Here is a 12,864-nt window from a genome sequence, read left to right on the forward strand (position 1 = left end):
CTGTCAACTGAAATTTTCTGGAAACTTTAATTCAGGATGCATTCCCACTATCCTCTCTTTTAGCACCATTTCCAGAACCTTCCCCATCACAGGATCATTTCTGGTCTTCGTTGGACCTGAGCTGCAATCATTAGAAAGTGTTCAATCTGTGAAAGATAGAAAATATTGAACACACTATTGGGAGGAACTTGACCAGAAGGCAAAGGAATATGTGACAATGTATCAGCATTGGTGTGACTCTCTGACTGAGTATGCTTCATCTTGTAGGAATGTGCTGATAATATTAAAGATCATTGTTGAAGTCTACTTGTGCCAAGCAATGGAATATCCTTATATGGCCCAAAAATAGTTGTTAAGAGCTGGTGGTCTGAAAGCAATGTGAAGTGATGACCACAGAGATATTAATGAAATTTCTGCTCTCCAATTATAATGCTCAGTGTCTCATTCTCCAACTGGACATAATTGGTTTAAGCACTTGTTAAGGTACATGATGCAAAAAATATTAGCCTTTCTTCCCCTGATAGTAATATGTGTGACACCAACACCCCAACTCCATACGATGGTGCATCACAGGCAAGTTGTAGTGGAAATTTTGTGTTGTAATGTACAACACTTCTGACACCTTTATTGCTTCTTTAAGTGATTGATATGCTTTTTTGCACTCTGGTGTCCATTGCCATGCTTGTTTCATGCACAACAAATAATGCAATGGGCGGCACGGTAGCGCAGTGGTTAGCACTGCTGCTTCACAGCTCCAGCGACCTGGGTTCGATTCCCGGCTCGGGTCACTGTCTGTGTGGAGTTTGCACATTCTCCTCGTGTCTGCGTGGGTTTCCTCCGGGTGCTCTGGTTTCCTCCCACAGTCCAAAGATGTGCGGGTTAGGTTGATTGGCCATGCTAAAATTGCCCCTTAGTGTCCTGAGATGAGTAGGTTAGAGGGATTAGTGGGTAAAGTATGTAGGGATATGGGGGTAGGGCCTGGGTGGGATTGTGGTCGGTGCAGACTCAATGGGCCGAATGGCCTCTTTGTGCACTGTAGGGTTCTATGAATCTATGAATCTATGCAAGGTTGCTAGATTTGGAACAAATTTCCCATAATAATTAATTAACCCTAGGAATGATCTTGCATCCATTGGTCGTGGGGCCTCCATGATAGCCTCCATCTTTTTAATGTAAATCCTTGCTATTATCACATGGGCAAAATATTGCATTGATATTTGAAAGAAGTCACACTTATCTTTCCTGACATGAAGATCATGTATCTGAAGGCATTTGAAGGCTTCTAGGTTACATAAATGTTCCTGTTCATTGGTACCAGCAATCAATATGTCGTCAAGGTGACATTGTACTCCCTGCAAACCACTTAAGATCTGGTTCATCGACTGTTGGAACAAAGCAGGTGTTGATGTTAAACTAAAAGGTAATCTTTTATAGTGGCCTTTTTGTGTTATAATGGTGAGTTGCGACATGCAGGTAGGGCTGCGATAGATCGATTTTAATGAACTTCTGTCCTCCTGCTAGGCTGGAGTACAAACCCTCAATCAAAGGTAGTGGATTTTGATTAGCGCACAGAACTGGATGAATGGTTGTTTTGAAATCTCCACAAAAGTATACGGACCCGTCCTGCTTCATTGCAGGCACAATTGGGGTTTCTCAGTCACTAGTGGTGACAGGTATCCGCAAGCCTCATTAATTCAGATTGTACCTTTGGATGTATGGTGTAGGATACTGCTCTGGCCTGAGACTCTTAGGATGGCTGTTCTGTTTGATCTTAAGTGCCATCTGTACTCTTTTCATGGACCCAACTGTGTCCTCAAATGCACTACTGTATTTCTCGAAGATGCTCTGTAGATCTGTTTTAGAATCAACTAACCTGTTCACAGCACACCAATTCAACTTTTTATTTCTCTTTCTTGCCGTGAGGGGCTAAAAGAGAACTGGAAAACTTCCTTGGACAACATGGAGCGACAGCTCCACAGTTTTCCCATGATTTTCATGATTTCTTAGTGGCTCAATTTCCTCAGTGTAGGTCCTCAGGATGACATCCACTAGCTTTAATAGTAGGTGATTCAACTTTTGCTTATAGGAATTAGGAAGACAGCAGCCCCCATGTTGACCTCCATTCTAATGGGCTGTCCATTTAATTTTGGAACTACCCAGAAACAAAGAACTGAAAGTACACTTAACTTACAATAGTAAGCTGGACTATTGTTATGCTTTGGAATGTCAAAGTGCTTTATACCGGAGGGATGTTGATGCAGAAGAGATTTACCAGGATGTTGCCTGGCTTGGAGGACATGGACTATGAAGAAAGGTTGAACAAACTTGGATTCTTTTCATTGGAGCGTTGGAGGATGAGGGGGGACCTGATAGAGGTTTACAAGATTATGACAGGCTTGGGTAGAGTGGATAGTCAGAGTCTTTTTCCCAGGGCCGAAGGGTCAATTACTTGGGGGCATGAGAGTGAGGGGGAAAAATTTAAAAGCAATGTAAGGGGCAAGTTTTTCACATGGGGGTGGTGAATGCCTGGAACGCGCTGGAGGAGGTGGTGGAAGCAGATTCTATAACAACGTTCAAGAGGCACCTAGATAGATACATGATTAGGCAGGGAATAGAATGCTATGGACCACATAGAGGCAAGAAAATATTAGATTAGAGAGGCATCTGCGTCGGCACAGACTTGGTGGGGCCGAAGGGCCTGTTCCTGTGCTGTATTGTTCTTTGTCTTTGTCTTTGTTTTCAATTCCTTGTCAAATTTATGTGCTTCACTGTTCTTATTATTTTTCTCTTCCAAACTGTAAATTCTTTTGGTGGAATTCATTTTTTCCCCCTTTAGGTATGTCCTCCTTCTTTCTTTGGACGTTCCTTTCTGGAGAAACTGAGTTCCTCTAGAAAGCTCACGCTATATGGCCAATTCTGCCACGATTGTTTTATTGGCTGTCTTTGCTCCAGCAAGCAACCTGTGAATGATCTGTTTTTGCATAGCAATGATACACTAATTACTGGGTAGACCTGCTCTGGACAGTAGCCATTTTATGGATCCTTGTGCCTGCTCCCAAGCTGAGAAGCCTCCTTAGCAGCAAACTCCATCGAAACAGCTTTTTCTAATTCTGATTTCAGGCTTAAATTTCATTCAGTGAGCAATCTCCATTGTATGGCCTCATCCCTTAGTCCACAAACCAGTCTGTCTCTATTGTACTAATGATGTGGAGATGCCGGTGTTGGACTGGGGTAAACATAGTAAGAAGTTTAACAACACCAGTTTAAAGTCCAACAGATTTATTTGGTAGCAAAAGCCACACAAGCTTTCGGAGCTCCAAGCCCCTTCTTCAGGTGAATGAAGACCTGAAGAAGGGGCTTGGAGCTCCGAAAGCTTGTGTGGCTTTTGCTACCAAATAAACCTGTTGGACTTTAACCTGGTGTTGTTAAACTTCTTACTCTATTGTATTATCCAGAGAGTCACCAAATTCAATGTCATTCTAGTTGATTCATTCTTTGGAACTTAAAAAGCTCCACAATAATTAATGGTTTGGGTGAATAATGGGTGATTATTTTGGTGAATATGTTTTACTGCCAATAGTGCTAAGGAAAGCAGGGACTATGATATAATTGGAAATCTTGTTAGCTAAGATATAGGAATGAAATCTTTCTGCATAGGATTTCCAGTTCTCAGAATCTTCCTCGAATAGGCCAAAGGTACCAAACTGTCCCTCTATTTTACAGTGATACCAAGATCTACTCTGCAATGTTCCTTCAGGAGGTTCCCTTTATATAAATGGTCTAGTTTACATCATAATGTAAATTATAACATAAGCCAATTGTAGCAGCTGTCTTGGATTTAATGTAATGCAAGAATCCTCTTTGTCTCACTCTACCTCCTTTCCGTAATCTAACTGCGCACATATCGAGTTCTGCAGCCTGAACTCCTCGGGGTGCCGTTTTTAATTTTAGATATGAACCTTTATTTCACTTTTTCTGCCCAATAACCTTACTAGTCCGATGCCAGGTGCAATCAGCTGATCTGTTGTTTGTGTCTCAACATCAACATTTCCAAAGTTTTCAGTTGGTAAGTATAATTTCAATTTTCTTTTCTTGCTTAAAAATAATTTAATTCGCTCCTCATCACCAGTATTCTTTCTTATCCTGTTAGGTACTGCACTCTCAAGACAAAAGAAAATGGACTTGTTGCATGTGGGTTTGGATAGCTACAAAGGCTTGACTGAGACTGAGGCAAAGCCCACGAAGCAGCCAATGACATCATAAACTATACACATGACTAGACTTTTAAAGTGACCATTCAATAACACAACAACAACCCTAAATATATAACAGATGTTCTCTTGAACACATTTCAGGAAATCCTCCCTCGTACATATCATTACTCTAATATTATCCTCATCGACATAGGGGTGATTAAAGTCCCCATTATTACTACTGACTAGTTGGAAATCTCCGTGATTTCCCTGCTGATTTTCTCCTCTCTCTCTCTCTCTTGCTCTCTCACTCTCTCTCTCTCTCTCTTTCTCTCACTATTTGGAATCTAGGAGCATATTCGTCCTGTTTTTGCTTCTCAGCTCTAACCAAATAAATTCTGTCTTTTCCCTCTCAAAGACATCCACCAGAATACTACCACCCCTCCTACACAGAATTGGAATGGGTGAAGAGTGGACAACGGAAATGGCCGTTGAACTCGGGCAGGAATTTTTGGTTTCGCTTGAGCAAGGCCGTAAAATCCCACCCATTCTCTCTTTCCAATACTCCAATGTCTTTCCTAACTAATACTGCCATCTCACCTCTCCTTTATCCTTCCTTACCTCTTTTGAACATTTTGTAGTCTTGAATATTAAGTACCAACCCTCACCATTTTTAAGTCGCCTTTCCATTATTGCCATTACATAATATTCCCACACAGCTATTTGTGCCTGTAGCTTAACAGCCCTATTCATCACACTTTGTGAGTTTACATATATGCATTTTGGAACTAACCAAGGAACGGGTTGTTTTAAATTTGGCGATATCTAATAAAACACGATTAATTAATGACCTCATAGTAGAAGATCAGATAGGTAAAAGTGATCATAACATGACAGAATTTCACAACATTCAGCTTGTGGGTGAGAATGTTTTCTGAAGGTGGTGTCTTAAATATATTACAAGGTTATGAAAATAGAATTGGTTAAAGTAAAATGAGAAAATAGGTTAAAAGGTAAGTTAGCAGAGAAGCAGCAGCAAATATTTATGAGGAAATTTCATAATTCTGGACTATGAGAAGGATGCACCATCCATGGCTAACAAAGCAAGCTAGGGATGGTAACAAATTGAAAGAAAATGTATACAATCCTACAAAAATTAATGGTGGGCCAGACAATTGGAAAAAAATCCAAAACCAGCAAAGGATGACTAAAAAAAGTAATAAACTGGGAGAAACTGGAATATGAGAGACAGCTGGTAAGAAATATCAAAACTGACAGTAAAAGTTTCTACAAGTATATAATCCCATTGGTCCCTTATAGGGTGAGACTTGGAGTTAATAATGGAAACAAGGAAATGTCACAAACTTTTGAACTCGTATTTTTTATCTTCACAGCAGAAGACACAAAAAAATCCCAGAATGCAGCAGAAAATCAAAAGGTAAAAGGGAGGGAAGAGCTTAGAACAATCACGATAATGAGAGCAAAATTCTCGAAACTAATGGGATTAACGGTTGCCAAGTCCACTGGATCTGATGGCCTGCATCCTAGGGTCTTAAAGGAAGTGGCCGCAGAGATGTGTTGGATGTAACCTTCCAAAATTCCATGAAATCTGGAAAGGTCTCAGTGGATTGGAAAACCACAAATGTAATATCTCTGTCCAAGAATGTTGAGAGACAGGAAGCAGGAAACTATAGGCCACCGAGTCTAACATCAGGCACTAGAAAAATTCTAGAATCCATCGCGAAGGAATTAGTCACAAGTCATTTAGAAAATCATAATACAATCAGGGAAAGTCAGCATTGTTTTGTGAAAGGGAAATAGAATTTGATAATGTCACAAACAGGGTGGATAAATGAGAACCAGTGTATGCAGTGTTTGGATTTCCAAAAGACATTTGATAAGGTGCCATATTAAAGGTTACCACACTAAATATGAGTTTGTGATGTTGTGGGTAATAGATTAGCATACATAGAGGATTGGTTAGCTAAAAGGGAAGAGAGAGTCAGGATAAATGGATCATTTTAATTGGCAACTGTAACAAGTGGAGTGCGGCAGGGCTCAGTGCTGGGGCCTCAGCTATTTACAATTTTTATATTAATTGCTTGGCTGAAGGGACTGACTGTAGCCAGATTTGCTGATGATACAAAGAGAGCTCAAGGAGGTTGTGAGTAGAATACAAAGAATCTGGTTAAGTGAGTGGGCAAAAATGTGTAGGTGGAGTATGATGTGGGTGTAGAAGTGCTGGGTTCCAATGACTGGCCAACAACGACTTGCAACAAGAATAGTTTAATAAGTACTCTGAACAGCTTTTACATGCTTCCACTTTACCCACACACCGGGGAGGACTCCCACACTTCCGACATGTGACCCTTTAAGTAGCTGCATCATCATGGCATCACATGACCACTTGGTCTATATCTTCCCCATTTAAAATGGGAAACTGGTGATACTTAGATGTGAGAGTGTGCAAAAATAATAACTATGTGCAAAGCATTTTACAATATACAGATTGAACAAGCTAACAACACATAACTACATAACTATTTACATTGGGTGAAACACAGATCAGACAGCTGTAGCTGGTGCATAGCCCATCATGTCTCCTCCCCTTACACCCTGTTATTTTGTTATTTAAGAGACAACGGCCAGTTGTAAACTTGTTTAAAACATAATGATGGGATCTTGTGTTTGGTTTGGTCATTCATCCTGTGTGTGATTGTGCCTGTTGGCTGTGTTGGAGATGCTCTTGGACTGGTGTCCTCTGTGTGGATGTCCTGGGGTGTTTCTTCAGTGTACCCAATAACTGAAGAGCTCGCTGCCTCTGGAGGAGCCTCCATTTCCACTGATGTAGGGGGCCTGGATTATTGTCTGGATGGCTGGAGTTTTGTGGCATTTGTTGGTTCTGATACATGTATGAAGACTTCTCCACTCCCTCATTAAACATAATTTTAAATGTAATAACACTACGGTATTATCTCAGATTCTTCTTCTATGCACACTTTCCGATACAACTATTTTATCTCTACATGCTTCTGTTGTAATTCCACCAACTCTCATGAACTAAAAATATCTGCTTCATCTTCCAGCTGTTCTTGTTCTTTATTGATCATCTGGTCAAAAATTGTTTTTGATAACTGAACCTCAGTCACCTTATTGTTAGTCTTTGATTTCTCCTCCTCCTGATACAACCTGTGGCTTTCTGATCGTGTTCCCACATGGTCAGGAAACATCCAAGATATGCTTCCTGCAACACCTCAGTTTGATTTTTCCACAAGCTTTTCAACCACAGTAGGAATCACTCCCACCGGTGATCCAGCTATATTGTTGTGGTGAACCATCGTTGGTTCCCACTAGATAGTACTGAGCCAGGGTCTGGCCAGTACTACAAGTATGTATATATGTTGCTGTTGGGATTAGGGATGGGTTGTTCTACTTGTTGCTGTTGGGGTTAGGGTTGAACTGTTACACCTTGTATTATAGTTATTGTGGTACATCCCAGTCGGGCTCCGCCTCCTGGGAGAGGTATAAAGGTCACTGCTCTGTCTGGGACCCCTCAGTCTGGGATCGTGTATATAATTAGTAGCTTCGTTGTAACAACAAATAAAAGCCTTTATTTCCTGAGCATCTCAAGCCTCGTGTATGATAACGCGCATCAATTTTATTTGCTGTTAAGTAAACTCTCATCGTAAAAAAAAAAACGATACAGAGAGTATGGAGCAGATATTGAACCCTGAACGTCTTACACTGGATCCACGTGCGGCGGGCGCCTCTAACACCTTCGACCACTGGTTGAAATGTTTTGAGGACTACCTGGCAGCCTCCGCAGCGGTCACCACAGATGATGACAGACTCCGGGTCCTCCATGCGAGGGTAAGCGACACCGTATACCTCGCGATCCGTGTGGCCACCGACTACACAAAGGCCCTCGAGCTTCTTAAGGAGCGTTACATTAAACCGCCAAATGAAATGCATGCTCGATACCTCTTAGCCACTCGACGACGGCAGCCCGGCGAAACGACAGAAGAATACGCGAACGAGCTCCTACAGCTAGCCAGGGGCTGTAACTGCAAAGCAGTGTCGGCAGACCAGAATATGAACGACCTTGCTCGAGATGCATTTGTGGCGGGAATCGGATCATCTTATATCCGACTCAGACTACTGGAGCAAGGTAATCTTGACCTCACTAAGTCGATAGAACTGGCGGATATGTTGGAGACGGCCTCCAAAAGTCTAGTATTGTATCCTGAAGACCACGTGGAGACAACGTGGCAGGAGCAGTCACTGATCCCTCCTCGTCCCTCGGGTTCGAAAAGCTGCGTGATGGCGTGCCCACACTCGGGCCTGACGACGGTAGCAGCTCCAGGCGGCCCGCGGTGTTACTTCTGTGGGGGAGCGAAGCATACTCGGCAACGGTGTCCTGCAAGAGCTGTGTTGTGTTCCGCCTGCGGTAAGAAGGGGCACTATTCGAAAGTATGCTGATCTTAACATGCTTCTAGGAACAGCAGTGCGGCCTGCGATTCCTCGGAGCCCGGTTCTTCGTCGTCGGCATCGTCGAGGGTCTCGTCCACGTGCGAGGCCAGGACGATGCCATTATGGTCGACGGAGTCGGAGATGTGCGACCACCAGGGGTCGCGCTGATTTTGGCGCCATCACCCACGTGCGACCTATGGGAGCGGCCATGTTGGTTGGCATCAACCGCGAACGACCAGCGGGGGTCATCCTCGTCAATCTCAGCTGCCTGCAGTGGCGCTCATGAACCAACGGTGGCGTCGATCATCTTGGACCAGGCCAAGCCTCATAGACTCGACAAGTCTATGATGGACATTCAGGTAAACAACCACTTGATTTATTGTCTGTTTGACAGCGGGAGCACTGAGAGTTTTATCCACCCAGACGCTGTGAAGCGGTGTGGACTCCAGATTCAAACTGTCAAACAGACAATTTCTATGGCATCAAGGTCCCGGTCTGTCACCGTGCTAGGGAGTTGCGTGGTAACTTTAACGGTGCAAGGCACGGTTTATGAGCGCTTCAAGCTCCTGGTGTTGCCGCACCTTTGCGCGCCAATACTTCTCGGACTAAACTTCATGGTCCACTTGAAGAGTGCAACCCTACAGTACGGTGGGCCACTCCCTCCGCTTTCAGTGGGAGAACAGCAGCTTTCAAATTGCCCAACGCGCCCCGCCTGTAGCCTCGCGACGCTGAAGATTACCACACCCTCCCTGTTCCAGAATCTTGTGCCAGGCTGTAAGCCCATTGCGACTAAGAGTAGGCGTTACAGCGCTGAGGATCGGATCTTCATTCGATCTGAAGTTCAGCGGCTCCTCAAGGAAAGGATCATACAACCTAGCGCTAGTCCGTGGAGAGCACAGGTCGTGGTGGTCAAGAATGGGAACAAACCCCGGATGGTCATTGACTATAGTCAGACCATTAATAGATACACGCAGCTGGATGCCTATCCCCTCCCGCGCATATCTGACATGGTCAATCAGATTGCGCAGTACCGGGTGTTCTCCACCATAGACCTCAAGTCTGCCTACCACCAACTCCCCATTCGCCCAGAGGACCGACAATACACGGCTTTTGAGGCGGATGGTCGCTTGTATCACTTTCTCAGGGTTCCCTTTGGTGTCACCAATGGGGTCTCGGTCTTCCAGCGTGCTATGGACTGAATGGTGGACCAGAACGGGCTGCGGGCTACCTTCCCGTACCTGGATAACGTCACCATCTGCGGCCATGACCAGCAGGACCACGACACAAATCTCCTGAATTTCCATCGCACTGCATCTCGCCTGAATCTGACCTACAACAGGGAGAAGTGTGTATTTCGTACGCGCCGTTTAGCCATCCTGGAATACGTGGTGGAAAACGGGGTCATTGGCCCTGATCCAGACCGTATGCGTCCCCTCTTTGAACTTCCCCTGCCCACTAGTACAAAAGCACTGAGAAGATGCTTAGGCTTCTTCTCTTATTATGCACAGTGGGTTCCCAATTACGCGGACAAAGCCCGTCCGCTCATCAAGTCCACTTCTTTTCCCCGAACACCAGAGACTCGATTGGCCTTCGATAAACTAAAAGCCGACATCGCGAAAGCTACGATGCACGCTGTTGATGAGTCCATCCCCTTTCAGGTGGAGAGCGATGCATCTGATTTCGCCCTGGCCACCACACTTAACCAGGCGGGCAGGCCCGTCGCCTTTTTTTCCCGCAAGCTCCAAGGCCCCGAAATTCGGCATTCAGCGGTGGAAAAGGAGGCCCAGGCCATTGTGGAGGCCGTCAGGCACTGGCGCCATTACTTGGCGGGAAAACGGTTCACCCTGATCACGGACCAGCGGTACGTGGCGTTCATGTTTAATAACACGCTGAGGGGCAAGATCAAGAATGACAAGATCTTGCGGTGGAGAATTGAACTCTCCACCTATAATTATGACATCATGTATCGTCCAGGGAAACTCAATGAGCCCTCGGATGCCCTGTCGCATGGAACATGCACCAGTATACAGGAGGACCATTTGCAGGCTCTCCATAATGACCTATGCCATCCTGGGGTCACTCGGCTCTACCACTTTGTAAAAGCCCGCAATCTGCCCTACTCGGTGGAGGATGTCAGGTCCATAACAAGAAGCTGTCGGGTATGCGCGGAATGCAAACCGCACTTTTACCGACCTGACTGGGCACAATTAGTCAAGGCCACTCGTCCCTTCGAAAGACTGAGTGTCGACTTTAAGGGCCCCTTTCCCTCAACAGATCGGAATGTGTACTTCCTCAACATCATTGATGAGTACTCGAGATTCCCTTTTGTTATTGCCTGCTCTGATACATCCGCTGCCACGGTTATCAAGGCATTCCGTGATCTTTTCACCCTGTTCGGGTACCCTGGCTACATTCACAGCGTTGGTAGTCATGATGTGGAGATGCCGGCGTTGGACTGGGGTAAGCACAGTAAGAAGTCTCACAACACCAGGTTAAAGTCCAACAGGTTTATTTGGTAGCAAATACCATAAGCTTTCGGAGCAATGCTCCTTCGTCAGATGGAGTGGTCTCTGTTCTCAAACAGGGCACAGACACAGAAATCAAATTACAGAATACTGTCTCTTTAACCTGTGTTGAATGCTCCCTCCACCCACATTGTCTGTGCATTTAAGACCTGGCTGGCTGTAGAGATTTGCATTCTAATCAGTATTCTGTAATTTGATTTCTGTGTCTGTGCCCTGTTTGAGAACAGAGACCACTCCATCTGACGAAGGAGCATTGCTCCGAAAGCTTATGGTATTTGCTACCAAATAAACCTGTTGGACTTTAACCTGGTGTTGTGAGACTTCTTACTGTACATTCACAGCGACAGGGGCTCGTCGTTCATGAGCGATGACTTGAGGCAATACCTGCTCTCATACGGGATTGCCTCTAGTAGAACCACGAGCTACAACCCTAGGGGTAACGGACAGGTGGAACGTGAGAATGCTACAGTCTGGAAGGCTGTCTTACTGGCGTTGAAGTCAAAAAGCCTTCGAGTCTCCCGTTGGCAAGAGGTGCTCCCTGATGCGCTCCATTCCATACGCTCACTCCTGTGTACGGCAACCAACGTTACTCCCCATGAGAGGCTGTTTTCATTCCCTTGGAAGTCTTCCTCTGGGACCTCATTACCGTCTTGGTTGACGTACCCAGGACCTGTTGTCCTGCGGCGACATGTAAGGGCTCGCAAGTCCGACCCGTTGGTCGAACAGGTCCATCTCCTCCACGCCAACCCTCAGTATGCCTATGTGGCATACCCTGACGGGCGAGAGGACACGGTCTCGATCCGAGACCTGGCACCAGCAGGGGACGTAGCAACCCCTGTCGCTCCCATACCCCCTGTTACAAACCCCATAACTCTTGTTTCCCCTCCGGACACGGCGCGGGCAGCATCGGGACCATTACTTAACCCTTTTACTCCCGTGTACAGCTTGCCTGAGTCCAGAGGATGGTCGCCACTTCAGGGCGTGTCGGAACTCAACGGATTATCATCACCTCGGGGTCAACCGGCCCGTGAGACTGTGGAGGAACCATTGGACATCGCCTTGGGGAGAACGCCACCGCGAGTGCCTACTCCGGTGTCATCGCCGGTGTTGAGGAGGTCACAGTGACGGTGCGGTCCCCTTGACCGTCTGAACTTATAGACTGATGACAAATTATTCTGGGTTTTTTTGTACCCCGCCAGCCTTTGTCTTCAAAGGAGGGGTGAATGTTGTGAACCATCGTTGGTTCCCACTAGATAGTACTGAGCCAGGGTCTGGCCAGTACTACAAGTATGTATATATGTTGCTGTTGGGGTTAGGGATGGGTTGTTCTACTTGTTGCTGTTGGGGTTAGCGTTGGGCTGTTACACCTTGTATTATAGTTATTGTGGTACATCCCAGTTGGGCTCCGCCTCCTGGGAGAGGTATAAAGGTCATTGCTCTGTCTGGGACCCCTCAGTCTGGGATCGTGTATATAATTAGTAGCTTCGTTGTAACAGCAAATAAAAGCCTTTATTTCCTGAGCATCTCAAGCCTCGTGTGTGATAACGCGCATCAATTGTTATCAGGATAAACTGTATCCCTAGAAAAGATAATTTCTCTATTGCTCTTATCACCACTTCACCACTTTTCACTGGACTCTCCAACCTTACCTTATATAATGGAATACTCTTCTTCTC

The sequence above is a fragment of the Mustelus asterias genome, chromosome 4, assembly GCF_964213995.1.
Source record: "Mustelus asterias chromosome 4, sMusAst1.hap1.1, whole genome shotgun sequence".
NCBI classification, from domain to species: Eukaryota; Metazoa; Chordata; class Chondrichthyes; order Carcharhiniformes; family Triakidae; genus Mustelus; species Mustelus asterias.